Source organism: Cydia amplana, chromosome 17 (genome assembly GCF_948474715.1).
Source record: "Cydia amplana chromosome 17, ilCydAmpl1.1, whole genome shotgun sequence".
In the NCBI taxonomy this organism is placed as follows: Eukaryota; Metazoa; Arthropoda; class Insecta; order Lepidoptera; family Tortricidae; genus Cydia; species Cydia amplana.
In genome coordinates this window covers 16,551,767-16,570,858 of record NC_086085.1, presented here as the reverse complement: position 1 = coordinate 16,570,858, position 19,092 = coordinate 16,551,767, and the positions used below count along the sequence as shown (strand labels likewise).

The 19,092-nt window shown below is 39.0% G+C and overlaps 1 protein-coding gene across 1 annotated transcript in view; it reads right to left on the bottom strand.

Annotated features, from left to right (window-relative positions):
- LOC134656116 (juvenile hormone esterase-like) overlaps nt 1-19,092 on the bottom strand; it is a 381,571-nt gene that overhangs the window by 13,515 nt on the left and 348,964 nt on the right. The gene's annotated exons all lie outside the window — the stretch shown is intronic.

The window sequence follows — 19,092 nt, the reverse complement described above, 5'->3', positions numbered from 1 at the left end:
CAGCATCAGCTCCATCTAGGGTACTGCTCTCCCAAGTGCTCATTGTGACGAGTCGAATAGCCTAAACGGCGTGTGTCTATGTTGCACCAAACCTAAGTTCCACTAGGTACCTACTGCCAGGTTTCAGGGTCATTTTGTTGTCTCATTATGAAATATCATGACCTGATAATTCACTGAAGCTTGTATTCATATGCTTATTTTTAATTTTAATACCTAGCTCCAAGTTTGAAAAAATTGATTGCATTAAACGTTAATTTAAATTAACAATCAATGTAATTAAACGTCTCAAAATTCAATTCTAATTAACTTTAATTAAATTGTTGCGTAATGCAATTGATTAATTGCGGATTTAATGGTTAATGCAAATGATTAATTGTTAATTAGAATTACACATTACGGCCAACACTGGTACGTACATAGTACGTACCTACTATAAGTAAGGTGTGTTATTTATTTTAAGTATTTTGTATGCTACCGAAACGGTCAATTACTTGTTGCGCATATGTTTATGTTTTATATCCATCTCCTGACCACACAGTAAAAGTGTTTGAACTTTATACGTACAAAGAAATAAAGATATTATTGTCTCCATTCAACTCGTCAGTCGGGCTTTTTATTTTTTATTTTCCCACAATAGATTTGATGAGCTCATCGAAAGAACAACGTAGGTACCTATTTTAGTTCATTCTTCTTCCACATATTTAATTACACAAACGGGTCTACCGCGATATAATTTCATTGTTTTTACCTTTAATTCTGACGCTTCAGCTGAGTTGCACCAGATGTGGTCACGGAAAGACTGACGTCTCAACAAATGTCAACGGAGATATTAATAAAACACCACTAAACTACCCGAAATTAGTATATAAAAATGTTCAGGGTAGACAAAGAAATTGCAGCTACCCGTCAAAGTTTAATGTTTATTAATTGTCCATGGCAACACACGCAACACAAACGATGAAATTATATCGCGGTAGACCCGTTTGTGTAATTAAATATGTGTACAAAACGCGAGAGTTTAAAGTGTTACATATATTGCAATCTTCTTCCTTTTATTTGTTGTTATGTCCCGTTAGCCAGTCGACAATCGTTAATGTATTTAGCATAGTTCGTTAGAAGAAATGTTATATTTATTCATTACGTTTTACTAATATCTATGCTAAATATGTAGATGACCTATAATGGATGGGTTTTTAACTACCATAAACATGTATGTTATAAAATCAGGATTTTTAAAAGTGACCCGGGTTTAAAAGTGACAAGAAAAAGCTGATTTACCCATATAATTATCGTTATCTAAGTATTCTTTATTTTTATTTTTATTATAAATGGGCTTACTCATGGCCACAGACTAGCCGAGGCGAAGACGTGGCCTGCGATGGAGCGAGCCTGCCTAGAAGGTGCCTTGAAGGTTGCCGGGTTAAATATGAGCTCGGAAATATAGACGCCGGCAAGGAATGCCATTCCTTGGCAGTGCGCATAAGAAAAGAGGAAGCAAAGCGCTTCGTGTGAATTGGTGGAATATCTACCAATTAAGGATGGAAACCTGGCCGTGCGTCTAAAAGTCCGATGGTAGAATGGGGACGGTGGTATTTAAGCTCGTGTAGCTCTTGAGCACACTCCCCGAAGTGCAACCTGTAGAAAACCGACAGACTGGCGACTTTCCGCCGATGGGCCAAAGACTGAAGCTTACCCGTTAGCTTCTTGTCACCAATCATCCTCCTGGCTCTAAAACAAAAAAAACTCCACACAGTTGCAAACACACATGATACCGACGATTATACATAATAGTACTACTCTTACAGCACGGCTCTTGTTCCCGCGTTACAGACAGTTTGATGGGCGATATACCGGACAAATTGGCGTCCTCGTATGTAATAGCGCAGTTTTTTGCTGAATATCTTTACGACGCTGTAAACGGGCTGGTTTGTGCTTCGATGCAACTTGCATGTGGGTTTAATAAGGCGATATGTCATTTTTAGGGTTCCGTAGCCAAATGGCAAAAAACGGAACCCTTATAGATTCGTCATGTCTGTCTGTCTGTCTGTCCGTCTGTCTGTCCGTCCGTATGTCACAGCCACTTTTCTCCGAAACTATAAGAACTATACTGTTGAAACTTGGTAAGTAGATGTATTCTGTAAACCGCATTAAGATTTTCACACAAAAATAGAAAAAAAAAACAATACATTTTTGGGGTTCCCCATACTTCGAACTGAAACTCAAAAATGTTTTTTTCATCAAACCCATACGTGTGGGGTATCTATGGATAGGTCTTCAAAAATGATATTGTGGTTTCTAATATCATTTTTTTCTAAACTGAATAGTTTGCGCGAGAGACACTTCCAAAGTGGTAAAATGTGTGTCCCCCCCCCCCTGTAACTTCTAAAATAAGAGAATGATAAAACTAAAAAAAATATATGATGTACATTACCATGTAAACTTCCACCGAAAATTGGTTTGAACGAGATCTAGTAAGTAGTTTTTTTTTTATACGTCATAAATCGCCTAAATACGGAACCCTTCATGGGCGAGTCCGACTCGCACTTGGCCGCTTTTTTTTATACAAGTGTTTGCTATTTAGTGATCTTTACATAAGTATGTGTTTATTGATGAATGTACATTTACCTGTTAAAAAAAAACAATTCAGTATGTGTTTTTCTTATTTGTGGCATTATTCCCAAGAAATAAATTCTCAGTTGTTACATGCACTTGGTGGTATCAGCTGGGAATAGCAAGTAATTGAGTAGGTAACCATATGCCAAATGTGTCTAGTTTGAACCTAAAATATTTATTAATTATAAAAAGAGCAGCCAAAAATAATTGAGCAAGTACTAAAGTTTGCTGACTTAAATTTTTGTAGGTTAGGTTAGTAAAGCTGCAATGATTAAAACCCAGTTCATATCTTGGAAGTTCGAATTCAAACCGACGCAAATGCAATACACAATTACACATGTACCTAGTCCTAGTTACATAGTGTTTATTGTTCAGACCCGGCGTAAAATGATCATATACAGATTTTATAACAAATTTTGTTACACCATTAACATGACCAAAGTTTTAACAAAATTTTAAGTACTTAACAACTCAATAGAAATAGTTATTTGTACAATAAGAGATCAAAGTTTGATATTTCTTCGAGTGCTTATTTTGAGTTCCGTGCAAGCGAAAGATTCTATAATAGATTCACGAGCGTAGCGAGTGAATCTAATTTAGAATCTTGAGCGTAGTAAGGGACTCAAAAGCGCACGAGATGTAAATAACTTTGATCTCGTGTAGTACACAACATTTTTCACCTCAGCAGTGAGAACATATTAGAGAACCCGAAAAATGTATTCCTTCTTCATCACTTACCTCTATTCACTCATGTTTTCTTAAGATATACCAACAATTAAATTTTCACCTCAGCAGCTCGAACAAGGGTACTTTGCTACATAAAAACAGTGAGCAAAATCGCATTTTGCTCATTTTGTCTCACTCAGTGAGCAAAATGCGATTTTGCTCACTGTTTTTAAGTAGCAAAGTACCCTTGTTCGAGCTGCTGAGGTGAAAAGAATATTGCTTACCCCTTTATGTGAATAAGGGTTTAATCAGAATTATTAGCTTTGGAGAGGCGTGATTCTGCGAGTACTCTAAAAAAAATTCGTAATGTAACTAATTAAATTGGAGGCATATTGTTGCTTTGCCTTTTGATAATATTAATGGTGCACATCGAATGTAATGCACAGACACTGCGTCGAGTCGCGTTTCAAGTGTGTTTCCGCCTTTAATTGCCCACATGTCGGGCCGTGATTAACGCGAGTCCCGCTACGGCGATGGCGGCGATAGCATAGCGCCCCCCTGCCCCCCGACTGTGTCCACCCTAATTGAAACACGTCGCGACATGCACGCACGCCGACGCAACATGACGACATCAGGAACAACATGAGCCGAACACTTTGGTGAAGATTTTTTTCTTATCTTACATCTTGGTTGAAAAATGCTGATTGTAGGGATTTTTGTTTGGTTGGCTCTAATTAAAAGTACCTATTACTCTCAGAGGCTGACCAAAACGAGTATCACATTTGCTAGAGAATATTCTCTTACAGTTTCCAACTTCGACTGCACTTGCAAAATAAAGATTACTATTTCAGAACGACCTTTTTAGGGTTCCGTAGCCAAATGGCAAAAAACGGAACCCTTATAGATTCGTCATGTCTGTCTGTCTGTCTGTCTGTCTGTCTGTCCGTCTGTCCGTCTGTCCGTCTGTCCGTCTGTCCGTCTGTCTGTCCGTCCGTATGTCACAGCCACTTTTCTCCGAAACTATAAGAACTATACTGTTGAAACTTGGTAAGTAGATGTATTCTGTGAACCGCATTAAGATTTTCACACAAAAATAGAAAAAAAACAATAAATTTTTGGGGTTCCCCATACTTCGAACTGAAACTCAAAATTTTTTTTTCATCAAACCCATACGTGTGGGGTATCTATGGATAGGTCTTCAAAAATGATATTGAGGTTTCTAATATCATTTTTTTCAAAACTGAATAGTTTGCGCGAGAGACACTTCCAAAGTGGTAAAATGTGTGTCCCCCCCCCTGTAACTTCTAAAATAAGAGAATGATAAAACTAAAAAAAATATATGATGTACATTACCATGTAAACTTCCACCGAAAATTGGTTTGAACGAGATCTAGCAAGTAGTTTTTTTTTAATACGTCATAAATCGCCTAAATACGGAACCCTTCATGGGCGAGTCCGACTCGCACTTGGCCGCTTTTTTTACCCTGGCACGGACCATTCGAAACAGTTAAAAAAGCAACGAGAATGAGACTCACTGGGTGTGGTACCTACCTACTTATCTTTTCTGTATTAGCTAGATTCCAGAAATGAAAAAAAATAAAAAGATCATCTACTTACCTACCTTATTGATATTGCAGTGCCATGTAGCGATACTCGTATATATGTTGCGTTAGTGACAGAGCGGTAGATATAATTATGTGTCACGTCACGCGCAGAGCATGCATTCTGCATACAATTCGTACTTAAGTAATATATAGGCCAATTCGGACGTACATGCACTGATATCAGATTGATGATTATCGTGCGTCTTGCTCACGACAATACATGTACGGACACGTACGAGCGAAATGACATAATTTAGATATTATTCTGATGTCTGTACCTACGTGTACGTTCGAGTTGACCTGGTGGTAACAAATATTGTCACAAGATAATCAATGTAATTCGTGGTCTCGGTACCACCATGTGGGGTCTCGTATCTCGTCGAATTAGTTCAATTAAGAAGAAGCTGTAAAAAGTATTGAAACAGGTCGGAGTAGGTAATTGCTGCTCGTCGAAGTTGCGCGCGACTCATTAATTCGTATTAATGCGTAATGAGAATCCTGTGCTCCTGTGTGGCCACTGCTGGTCACTGCTGGTCACTGGGACAAGCAGGATCTTAAATATCAGTTGGGCTGTTATTATTGTGACTTACTTGGCTGTGAATCTGAAGCGAGGCAGACATGTGTTCAACGTTCAACCTCTGTGCGGGGACCACCGGAGAAATCACTTTATCTGATAATTAATGTAAAATATGAATCGAATAAGTGTCCTATTTTGCATATTTTAGTACTGTTTTATCTTTTTTAATAAATGTATTCCGTCTATATAGGTAAAATCATAACGAGTTGCCAATAACATTAAATTGTGTTCGGTATATACTGAGCAGATGGGTGTTATTATAGGGCACACTGCGCCCTCCACACCCCACACGACTTTACTTACTTTTTACAATCATAAACTACAAATACTACAATGTAAGCTCTGTTCGCTATGCCATTCATGCACATTGATTTATTGCAAGTATATTTACAATACAATACATTACAAATACTTGTTGGGTATTACACACCTCAATACAAGAAAATAATACTTATAGAAAGAAAACAACAACACTAGTAGAAGTTAACAACAGGCGGTCTTAACGCTAAAACAAGATCTCTTCCAGACAACCTTCAGGTAACGGAAGTCAATAAATTACTTACATATTTCATTAGGTGTTGCAAATACAATGAAAGAAACTAAACATAATAAAAACATACATACACAATTATACATACATATGCAATATAGGTAGATACATAAATAAACACATGTCAGTCAAAGTCATAGAGTAACCAGATAAATAGCACAACCGGATTAGGTCTAACCTCGAATTAGAGCGCGGAAAACACACGTTACCTACAGACAATAATTGCTGAATCCAGATTTGGGTTGTGATTGCAAAAACAGATTTTAGGTCTTAAATGGGGTATAAACAAATGTGACAGTAAGCAAATTTGACAGCTACAATTTCTGGGATCCCGGTTTGCGTGTCTTAAAATTTGAGCTTCAGGGACCACGGTGATCAGACGTCATCTTTGAAAGTGTACGCCTTATTTGATTTATTGGTGTTTTTTCTGAATCTATGGGTTTCATGTAAACATTGTGCATGATGTGAGTATGGCGAAACGAATTTTGTTTTATTTAAAATACCTGTTCCATCCCCGAGCGGTTTTATCATTGATTAATTATTAAGGATTGGACGGGACCAAAGTCTTAAAGCTCAGCCCGGGTATCCGAAGAAGGCGGTTTGCAATTCCTCCGCCCACCGCCGCGATGCCGTTCATCGAAGATGGTTCATTTAAACTTAACCCCGCCGTTAGTGCGCGGGCGCAGGTCGCGCTCCGGCCGCGCTCGCGCCCCGATAGCGGCAATTATGTTGTCGCCCGGGTGGCCTCCCCTACCCCTCCCGCACTCGGTTAATTGCCCCTGCCCTAATATCCCATTGTCTCCTATCGCACAGTAGCCCTTTTGTATCCCCGATAAACTTTACTCCGATCTAATAGCTCTATTGTCTCCGAATCGATTTTACTTTTACGATTAATTTAAAGCCCATTTGTGTGCGCGACGCGCTCGTGACGTTTTATTCTCGTTTGAATGGTTTCGGGAACGTTGACTCGAGGTTTTATTGTCACATTATAAACCGAGTTCCTTTTTTAAGTATCGGCTGAGGTTATTGTAGACGCACCAATGGCGGCGACCGCGAGGGTGGCGAGATTCTCGCCTTACTTTTCAGCACGCCGCCGGAGCTTTCCACGAAGGGAATTTTTGTCGTTTTTGCGTCCGAAATTGTAATGGCGCAGCGCAGGGGCCCACCCTCCGGCGGCGGCCATTGCAATTGCATTGTGTTAGGTGGCTGAAGCCGCGTCGAATGCGGCATCCGGCGAGGAGGCAGCGCCCGCTTCAGGTTTCAGCATTGTGTGCGGCGGCGCGTGCGCCTGCGCGGGCGTCCGCGGCGCGCGGCGCGGGGCGCGGGGCGCGCGGGGCGGGAAGGCGCGCGATTGGACGCCATTGTCCGTGCACCGATTTCGCACTCAATTTGTTCCGCGATCGACTGATAGCGATCCAGAGCAATTACGTCGTCGATACTTAATTGAACGGGAACAATAGAGCGCGCTGCCGAGCGCCCATAATGCCGCTAGACCGCGCGCGGGAAAATAATGATACATCCCTTCTATCGGCATCGTTAAATTAATGATTCGATCATTTTGTTTTGAAACTTTGAAATAATGTTTGTGTACACTAGAATTGTGGAATCCGTAAGCAGCGATCAATATAATATGAAAAGCGTTTCATCAAAATGAGAAATGAATGCATCGCGCAGAGTTCAGCAGGGCGTGTGAACAAGTCGCTCGGCCGTCTCGCGCCGCCAGAGACCCATTCTCAAAACTTTGAACTCTTAGTTATGTTTTACTTTCTAACATAACTTGAGCCCTGGATTCATGATAACTATGAATAATGTTAGATAGATTTGTACATGGTCGCGTATATCGGATTCCAAAAGCTTCACGAATAGTAGAGGTGCGCGCGCGCGGCGGCGTGGCTCACGGGTGTGTCGGCGAAATGGGGAAAGGCGATAGTATAATTAAATAAAAATGAAATTACACGGTGAAGTACATCAGGTGCAGGGAAAGCCGCGCCGAGCGAATATTAGGTACATTGCACAAACCAAAGAGACGCCTAGGTCCCCGAAGACTAAATCAATTTCGCACGTTTGGATTAAAGTAAATCAAGGCATTTATAAACAGGTAGCAGTTATTAAATAAAAAAAGACAATAATATGTATATAATTTCCTTTTACAGATATACCTACACCGCTTTCAACCCGGCGGGCCGTATGCTTGTTTGCCATCAACATGGTATAAAAAAATCTTCGAGCTGTCGACGTGTTGCATTGAAAAAAGGTAAGTGCCTACCCTTCCTAGGTATGTAAGTAACAGAGTTTATTATACTTATTAAGTAACGGATGTACATGTGCACCTGCAATCTAAATACTTAAAATATCTGCCAGGTCCCCGGAACTATAATTATGATATCATGCGCTGCAAAGCCTGCAAAGACCGCAATGTTAAATATTTGCACCTACTCGTATCACGCTATGACAATCTTATGAGGGGTGTCTTTTAATAACTGGAATAAAAATATTTATCACAGTAAGCACGCGTAAATACTAAGTCGGTGTAATAATAGTTCATACAAATGAAATGAATATATTTTATTTCAAGTAATATTTCACAGAACTTGGACGAGTCGCTTCCGCGCCCTTAAGAGATAATGTTATTATAGTCCGTCAACCAAATCTTGTCAGTAGCAATGTAAAGCAAACTAAAGTAGGGCAACACTCAAAGAGCAGTATTGCGCTAAGAAAAGCAGCAATATACATCGAACCAACAGATTTTTTTTTCCGCTGAGCGCGCCCTGCGTACGTCAATTCAAATTGTCACTCGCGGTTTATTGAAAAAAATTTAAACATGGACGGATAATTTAAAAGCGATGTTAAAACAATGTTAAAATGATGAACAAATTTGAAGATATCAAAAACAACTCCCTATCGTAGTGCTTATATTCTCTTTGTTCCCTATCTATGTCTTCTAAGTTTACTAAAATAAAATCATATCAAAATGCTGATAATTAGATAGTGCATATATTTGTTATTTACAATATAATATGCCACTTGTTAATGTAAATTAGTGTACTGTTCTGGATGAATATGACATACCTGTGTAATTTTTTTGATTGGTATATATTGTACAATATACATATTAAAAATAAAACAACTGATATTTGGGTGTTTATTTAATTTAAAGGTAAATAAGATAAGGGTCACTTTTCGACTTGGTTGCGTTGTACACGTACATAAACCGCCATAGGTAAGTATTGTCTGAAAAGATACTACCTACTACGAACGCCTTATATTGGGCAAGATTTAATCCTGCAACAAACATGTATGGATTAGTTAGATATTGCGAAAGAACGGCGATATAATCAAGGCTCTTAATACTGTTTAAAAGGTTTACCTTTGTAAATAGTCACAACTGATTGCTGAAAATATTAGACATGTGGGCCTATGGACGGTTTCCAGGACAAAATTTATGGTCTTGTTGGATAGATTTAGGCATACGTTTTAATTTTATTTATGCCTTTTAACCCTAAAACAAAAAAACTGAACATAATCTTAAAAGTTCGAAAGAGTTCTTCCAATACTTGTCATAACCTCAATTTTTAGTAATGTTTACCATCAACGAGCATGATTGTACATTGTAGGCCCCTTAGCTTTGCTTATTCTTATTTAATGTATTGGTATTTAATGGTGACAGCAGAAATATCTCTTGAAACAGAAACGATTCAGAATCAAAACCAAATGAAAACAAATAAGGTGACGGCTGTCATTCACGATCCACATTCCACAGATAAAACACAGATGACACGCGTTTTGGAATTATTTGAACACAGTGTTGCTAACCCACGATTTTTCAAATTTGCCGCCTTTTACTACTGACAAGATTTGGTTGACGGACTTTAGCTGTTAGATTAACAAACAGTCAAAAGTGTATGAGTAATACTGATTTAAACTTTCACGATTTTTACACATTATTAGATACGCGATTAAGTCCCGTTGTATAATTTAATAATGTGTATGAGTAATGTTTTGCGAGCATGCGCGCTCGTGAGAGTCCGCACACGTGTCACGACCAAACGCCTAAATAGGTACCTACATACTTTAGGAGTTAATTCTGTCTGTTTGAAATCAAGTCTAACCTTCATTTACCAAAAAAATAGGGAGTAAATTGAAAACTTACTATTCGATAGGAATTAATAGAGCAAGATTTGTGTTAATCCATTTATGTTAAGGTATTATAGAGAGTGGTAGATACTTTTGAAGCGTAGTTTGAACCGCTATATATATCCGCTATATTGATACTGACTGTACTCATACTCATACATTTATTCATAAAACATAATATTTTACATGTCAAATAAATAATTAATTAATCAAATATTAAGTAGGTAAGTATTTAACGATTTGTTAGATGTATTATCCGATATTTTTTTTTTCTTGTATAATAAATTCCGATCGTCTTTTTTCCCTGTATAAAAATTTCCGCACGCCTTTTTTCCCTATAGATATATTTCCTGGTATATTTTTTTCTTGTATATATAAATCTGAACGCCTTCTTTCCGTATAGACATATTTTCCGATAGATTTATTTTCTTATACACAAATATCTGAACGCCTTCTTTCCCTGTATTTTTGTTGTTTAACGAAAAATTTCATGGTCATTCATTTTACTAGGGGCAAAACTTCTTATTTGCTTGGACCCTGTTTGCAATCTTGTGTGGAATATTTTGTGTATCATGGTTAGTTATCTTTAAAGGAATTTTACCAATCAGTAATCAAATCAAACGAGTGAAACGTTGTACTTAGTTAGGCACTTGACAGAAGTACGCCTATTAATCCTCTATACAGTTTATACGTGTAGATAACTTACGGAAAGAATGCGTTCAGATTTATATATACAAGAAAAAAATATACCAGGAAATATATCTATAGGGAAAAAAGGCGTGCGGAAATTTTTATACAGGGAAAAAAGACGATCGGAATTTATTATACAAGAAAAAAAAAATATCGGAAAATACATCTAACAAATCGGCATATTGCTGCGCCAGCCAGCAGTCCTACTCGCAGTGCAAACAATGCTTCTTCTCGATTAGATCTAGACAAACATTTCAGTCACGTGATCGTGAAAGGCTCGAGACTGTTACGGAGCGACTCGAACTTTCGACTTCAGTTTCCGTTTCCGCATACTATGTCCATGTAGATTTCCTACATACGATATCTATATTATTGTGAGTTTGTTAAGAGCAATAAAAGGTAATGGGAACGTTTAGGCATAGGTATACATATTAGTATAGTGTATCATCCATCTTGACTATAGAAATAAACAGTTTAAACGCAGTGGCATGTACGGTAAGAAGACGACAGTGAATTGTGTAGCTAGGACAGCCAAGTAGATGTAGGCACATTAGCACATTACACATCTCATCTTGCAGTAAAATGGAGCAGTTAATAGGTATTCAAAAGCTAGGCAAGTAGGCAGGCATACATAGGTGCAGTATATGGCTTTAGCTTTGTTATCTGCGGTCCTACAAACTGTTTACGGTTCCCGCAACGCTCCCTGATTACCCGTCGCTAAGCTGCCGCGTCACGCCTCGTCACGCCGTCGTCACGGCGTCGTCACGGCCGCGGCCGATTTCACGCGCGGTTTGCGTTACTATTTACCGTGTTATCATTTTAATATATCGAGTGGGTGGTCGCGCACACCACCGTGGCAAGAGCGATGATGCCTTATTGTACTCAAACATCATATTCATATTCATATTATTTATTCACAATATTTATAATATTACATGTCATTTTTTTTTATAATAGATTGTATAATTATTCGAAACAAGTAGGTACTATAAAAGTGTACATTCGTAAAAATCAATAACAATAATAATAAAATTCATATTCGGGTAACTTAACATCTTTTCTTGACGGATCGTTATCCGTTGCTTTTGGTAATTCCCAGGAATTGGCGCATTTACCATTTTTTTAAAGATACTATCATGTAACTTTCCAAGTCTTCTAGCTCAGAATATAAACTCTACACCCATATGGATTAAGTAGTGTAATTATGTCAATTGATGATTGTCCAAAAACTCGTTGGAATGAGCCGTGGTTCAAGTCGGGTTCGAAGTCTCACACAAAGTGACACAACCAAATCGGCCACCAACGCTCAAATGTCTTGTGGCACCTGTTATTGTGGCACCTGTCACCGTTTAATTGAAGTCATCCATTACACTCAGTACACACGTCATTACAATAACAAGTCATCGGGCTCGCAGCTACAACGCCGTTTGTCTCAGCCAGCCCTAGTAGCACGGTCGCATTTTTATCGTTTATCACCATGCCTGTCACGTTCTAACAAGTATGTAAGTGCGAAAGTGACGGGCATAGTGATAGTCGATAAAAATGGAACCGTGCTGAGCCCGCTGGTTCAGGGGTTAAGCTCGACATTTTTAGGGTTCCGTAGCCAAATGGCAAAAAACGGAACCCTTATAGATTCGTCATGTCTGTCTGTCTGTCTGTCTGTCCGTCTGTCTGTCCGTCCGTATGTCACAGCCACTTTTCTCCGAAACTATAAGAACTATACTGTTGAAACTTGGTAAGTAGATGTATTCTGTGAACCGCATTAAGATTTTCATACAAAAATAGAAAAAAAAACAATAAATTTTTGGGGTTCCCCATACTTCGAACTGAAACTCAAAAAATTTTTTTTCATCAAACCCATACGTGTGGGGTATCTATGGATAGGTCTTCAAAAATGATATTGAGGTTTCTAATATCATTTTTTTCTAAACTGAATAGTTTGCGCGAGAGACACTTCCAAAGTGGTAAAATGTGTGTCCCCCCCCCCTGTAACTTCTAAAATAAGAGAATGATAAAACTAAAAAAAATATATGATGTACATTACCATGTAAACTTCCACCGAAAATTGGTTTGAACGAGATCTAGTAAGTAGTTTTTTTTATACGTCATAAATCGCCTAAATACGGAACCCTTCATGGGCGAGTCCGACTCGCACTTGGCCGCTTTTTCAAGAGTGTAGCCGTGTCGCTTAAGTAAGGCTGCCCTTGTACGAAACACGGAGGTTTTAGGGGGCAAATGGGGCAATGTAGAGTCAGCAGAAATATACTAAGCGAGCGTAGCGTGTAACGTGGTATTCAAAATGATTTTCTCACGCTCTTGGTGACTAAGAAAGAAAATCATGCTAATGTGAAGTATGAATAACTATTTTTTTTTAAATTACTACTAAAGTATCTGACATATATTCTCCAAAAACCGCATTCAATAATAAACCTAATCATTGAACATCTTTTGAACCAATTTTATGTTTAATAAATTTGATTTGACGAACCAAGTAGGTGAAGTAGGTGCCTACTTATACTTATATTGAAAAAAATTACTGACACAGCTTGTTCAAAAAATATGTAAGTATATTTGCTAAATTTGTAACAAAAAAGTTAAGCTAATTTGATGTTTCATTATTACCTGTTGAGTTGTTTGAAAAGAGCCGCTCAGTGGTCGAGCGAGTCCCACGCCATCACCGCGCTAACATGAAGCTTGCGCAAGTGCGATCATTGTGAATGTGTGTTTGTAACAATTATAAGGATATTAGCTGCGCCCGCGTCGATAATTAAACGATGTCGGCTCCCGCGCAGCGACGTGAGGCATAAGCGTCCGCGGAACTACATACTTCAAACGGAATGGAGTACTAGATGCGACCAGAGGTATAGGATCAACCATTTTTGGTTATTCTTATTCCTACTTTCTGTCAGGTCTGTATTTAGGTATATTTGGTTCGTTTGCTTTATTTTGTTAGGGGCCATACACCTACTACAACTATTTAGTCCTTAATTATAACGTCAGTTAAAAACTACATGGTTTTGAACTTAATATACTAAGAAAACAGAAAACTCTCCACTGTTATGTAGATTAGATTTCACGATGACTCTTGTTCTTTCCGTGCTCGTTGTGGCTCGTCACAGAAAATTTCAAGCCACAAGCCACCGGCTATATATAACCGCATAAATATCGCCTGAACGGGCCTCATTTGCCCGCACCACCAGCTTGTGTCTTGCGCCGCTACAGATATTCTCATGCACCGGCCACTCTGCCCCAAATGCCCCAATTACGGGCACTTTCCCCGCGGTCACTGCCCTCAACCTCAACCAAACACAACCACATAAATATCGCATAAATTAAAGCCTCCCGCCGTGCAACAGGATACTTAATGTAAAAACTTTGAAGCGGCATTGTTTTAAGGTCCACTTATCTTTGAAATCTCGTTCGTGGTTCAAAGTTTAAACTGATTATGTTACAGAACGGAATCTTGAATGTTCTAAATTCGGGACATCTATTTACTAATGTTTGTGTAATGAGGGATGTTTTATTTCCCTATTCACCAAGAAGCTATTCCTCAATTATGTAGTGTACTTTTTGCTTCGGGACTCAGTCTTTAATATGAAAGAGTATTACTATTATTTATTCTGTGATGAAAGTTAAGTTTAAAAATTATAACTCAGTAACTATCAAGTCAGTTGTAATTGTATGAAGGTAGGTATGCTACGTTCTATTAGTTCCAAATAAACCGAACGTTGATTTTGTTTTTTTACCGGGCTTCTTTTACATGATCTGTTATAAACTTATTTACTTTCATCAACATTATTGTAACTACAGACTGTAGAGTGCTGTGCTGTGTTTGCTTTACAAAGTAGCACTGAGAAGTAATAGAGTTCAATCTCGCCCAAAATCTTAAGCCACGGAACTACAGACACCAACTCCAGAAAAGGAAGGCCGCGATGTCCACGGCAGTGTTCAGAAAAGCCATTTACTATAAACCAAGCTACTTAGCAGTACACGGCAGGCCTCGGGAAGTAGAAGCAGACCGCGGCGCCCGGCGCGGTCGCGGTCGTGACAATTAGCGCCACGCTCGCGCGTGTAATAGCCGACGTGTGCCGTGACGTCACGACCCCTCCCCGCACCCCCCACCCCGGGACACGGTGACATGCACCTCATTAGCGCGGCGCGACACCTCCCGCGATCTCTGACCTCGGTGCGAGAGGGACACGGTCTGGTTACAAGCTTTCGTGGTGCAGCAAAAGCTAGCGGTGGGTCCTTGACACTTTGTAGCTCAGGTGCGGTAGGCATGACTTGAACATATTCCAACACATAAATGGACATCAAGTACTTAAGCACCAGATGGCTACGATGCTTTACGTACTCTTGCCGCGTTTCACATACCTACCTAATGAACGTACAAAAATCTGTAAACTGATTACGGCTACCTGGGCACAAAAATGAATTGATTGGTATTGGTTGCAACCCCTACATTCTGGGCTACAAGTACCTACTTAAATTACCTTTATTTTTTTATACTTATTACCTAATTGTAAGTATAATTTTATTGCAGCCGACCGAGAACTTTGTTGCAGCCAGGAATCAATTAAAAGGAAAGTTGTGAAGCGGCCTGTCACGTGTCATAACATTATGACCCTACGTGAAGTGTCTGCCATACAAGTAATACAAGTACAGATACACAACCATATATTGCATTGCTGCATAGCATTTTTGATATTTAATGGTCTACTTTAAATAATAAGAGCACATAATTTCCGTCAGGCGGTCGGTTTAAAAACTTTTCCGAGTTTGAGAAGTCTACTTACTTGACATTGCGTTATCTACAGTTATTCTGATCTTGAAGCGTTTACATTATCCGACGATTGGATCCCATTTACAGTTTATACTGTGTTTTATTATTATTGGTTCGCACCAAATTCGGTAAAACGGCATACTTACGGCATCACCTCGGTGTCTGTCTGTTATCCGCACGCTCGGGGCGGGGACGAGTGTCCTCAGACGCACCGCGGTATGGCCGGCACGCCAGCTATCCCAGGCGTGCCATCGATCAATCGATGTCACCCTTCCCTCTATTCCCTTCGCCTCTTGTCTGCGATTTCGCAGCTTCCATTAATTTTCCATTGCAAGGTGGAGGTTTAATCCAGTGACTTGTATTTACTAAGATAGCTTTTAAAGAACCATTATTATGTTTTAATGATAAAGTATAAAGGGGTCCTCTCTTTATAAGAAGTACATAACATCATGACACATAAAGCATGACTCACGCTAGAACGGTCTGGGTCCGGGTCGAGGCTTCCGACACATCGTTTTCTGTGACGGGTGATCGATGATCACGTGATGCTTTCTATAGGAAACTGTAATGAAGTGTCGGATGCCTCGGCCCGGGCTCGGACCGCTCTAGCGTGATTCATCCTTTATTTGTCAGTTGACATTCAGCAAGCAGCAGTTGGTAATTTTTTAATATTATCTTTTGTGTAAGACCTTCCCTTCCCATATATTCATATGAATATTCCGGATAAGAGAGAGATAAACCCATTTATATAACGAGTGTTCTGAGCATTGATTCGACATCCCACTAGCAAATCGATTATGCACGCAGCCTGCGCGGCAGGTGTCGCTGCGCCCGCGCATTGATAAATAATACATACATGTAATGTAGGTAACTTATGAATTACCTAGATCGCGGGCATCGCGGCTCTTTCCTTATTAGCCGCTGGCTTGCCTGGCTTGTCTAATGCCGTCGCTCATATTAACAGCAATACAGTTAACTTCCCGAAGATGGATCTTAATGTCTTTGCAATTAGGTTTAAAAATAGTCAGTTAACAGTGTGGACGATGAATTTATGGTCATAAAGAGCGACAGCCACTGCCACATGTGGTCACTGCAGCGCGGAGTGTCTTAATTTGTGATGTTCGTAACGGGTTTATTAAACTGCGCAAGTCATGTGTAGATATGTGGATGTTTCTGACCTTACCTATTTATACTAGTGATCACAAATTACCCAACATTTGAACGATACATTTAGGTCTTACTAGTAGGCAATATGCGTTAATATAATAGTTTTTTCTTCTCTGATATTTTTCACTGTAGCTATAATATGGTGTTAATTAGTTTGTAATATTTCCGCTAAATTGTAAAACATGCTGTGTACACTTGTTTTGGATCTCGTGCTAGATTTAAGCCATAATGTACAATTGTATTACCCATGATATTGTACGATGTCTGTTTAGTGTACCTAATAAAGTAAAAAAAAAAAAAAAAAAAAATATATTAACTCAAGGGATAGTTATTCTAATAAGTCGATGTTATACATCACTCGCAGTCAGTTGATAATTAAATTATTGCTCTTACTCGAGCGACATAACACTCTGTGCCCTGGCTCTGGCTTTGGCTCTGTTTACAAAATATGATTTGAAATAAGTATACTTGTAAACACATGTATACATATGTGCTTTAGAGCGACATGTACCATGCAATTAAAAAAATATAAACACCAGTAAAAGTCAGATGTTATATTGATCCAGTCGGATTGTTAACATACAAGTCGATTGCGTCGCGGACAATTTGCTCGACTGTTAATTTGTCGGTGTGGTCGTAAACAAACAGCGTAGTAAGCGTCGCCTGTAATTATAGGCCATCGCGTCGCGTCATAAATGTTACTGCCGCCGTAAACTGCCCCTCGCGGGCGCTTACAGCCGCACTTTAGCGAGCGGATCTCTATTCTCTAATGAAGATTTGATATGTACCTAATTGAAATTGTTTTGATAAATTAGTAGGAACATCTTTACCACTTTTAAAATATCAAAACACAGATATGTAAATATTATTCACCCATTGAAAAAGAGCGATACGTAAACGTATCCCTTGCTATTAAAAGTAATTTTCTGTTATTACTAATACAAAGTATATATACAGGGTGGTCCAAACCTTGAAAACCAAAAATTTTTTTTTAGATTCCTCACGTCGTGGGCTATAAGAATATACCCCATGTATGTTAGCCGATTTTTCGTAGTTTTCGAGTTATGACTTTTTAAACTTTTAACTTTTGTTATGAAATTCCGGTGTTCCCGTACAGGGTGGCTAAATAATAACTGCATTCCCGTTGCCAGGGAGGTTTTGGGATTATACTGAGCAAATTTTACTATGGTACCAACCCCGAAATCACGAAAAAAAAAAATTGGCTTTCATACATTTTGGCTGTGGTCCTTTTTCTATGGTAATGTTAAAACTCCTTCAGCGTAGGTAACACTGCTCTAAAGCTTCGCTATATTAGTTCGGCTACCTGATCGGGATACACAAAAATGATCAACATTACAGACGAATGCAGAATTGCAACGTTCTACTAAATCCATATCATCAGTTCCGTTACCTGCACGGTTCTGATGAGAGCCTCACGCCGCTCTTCACGCACGATACATTTGCGGCGTGCATAATAAAACTCGATGGCGATTAGCCTAATGATGGTCGGGGTCAGGCGAACGGGGGCGAAATCGCAACCGTTACGAGTACCCGCTGGTTTCCCGGACGCGGCGCTGGCGCAGACATAATTGAGCTTCCTTCATTAGCCGAAGAAAGCTTCTCTAAAGTACATTCCATACTTATATCCTTACATGTATATTAGAACAAATTAAATTACTTTCAGAAAATATTTTAATTTGTTGTTATTTCAAGTAGAAACACATAGGTATAAATTTTAAACTGAAATAAATGTCATATACTAATTGTAAGAAAAAGGGACCCATCAAGCCTCCAGTGCCCCAGGCTAGAATCGAACCAGCGTCCTCTGGTATCGCGGCAGGTGCCTGTTGCCACTCGGCCACCGGGTCACAGCGGCATAGGTCGAATTTTACCACAAATTATAAACAAATTACCTACATAAAAAACACTAGGACTACAAATCAAATTCAAATATTCAATACACACACAAATTACTTACAAAAAATGAATATAATTTCAAAGTAAATATAATATATTATAAATAATGACAAAGAATCCAATATCATGCTAGAGGTACGTATTACCTACTAATGTTACAGTCGGAGGTCAGTTAGATGTCCCCCAAGTTGCTCACCTATTTACGAAAAGGTGGCTTGTTATTGTTAACTTTTGCTTTATTAAGTTATGACCAATAAGTAATTGCTTATAGTAAACATTGTAGCTTATCGGCTTATTATTAACCGGGCAACTAAAATATTAAACAGGAACTGAAAACTGTAGCATTACTACACGAGTGATATGCAACTCTTTCGATAATTTACCAGCATAT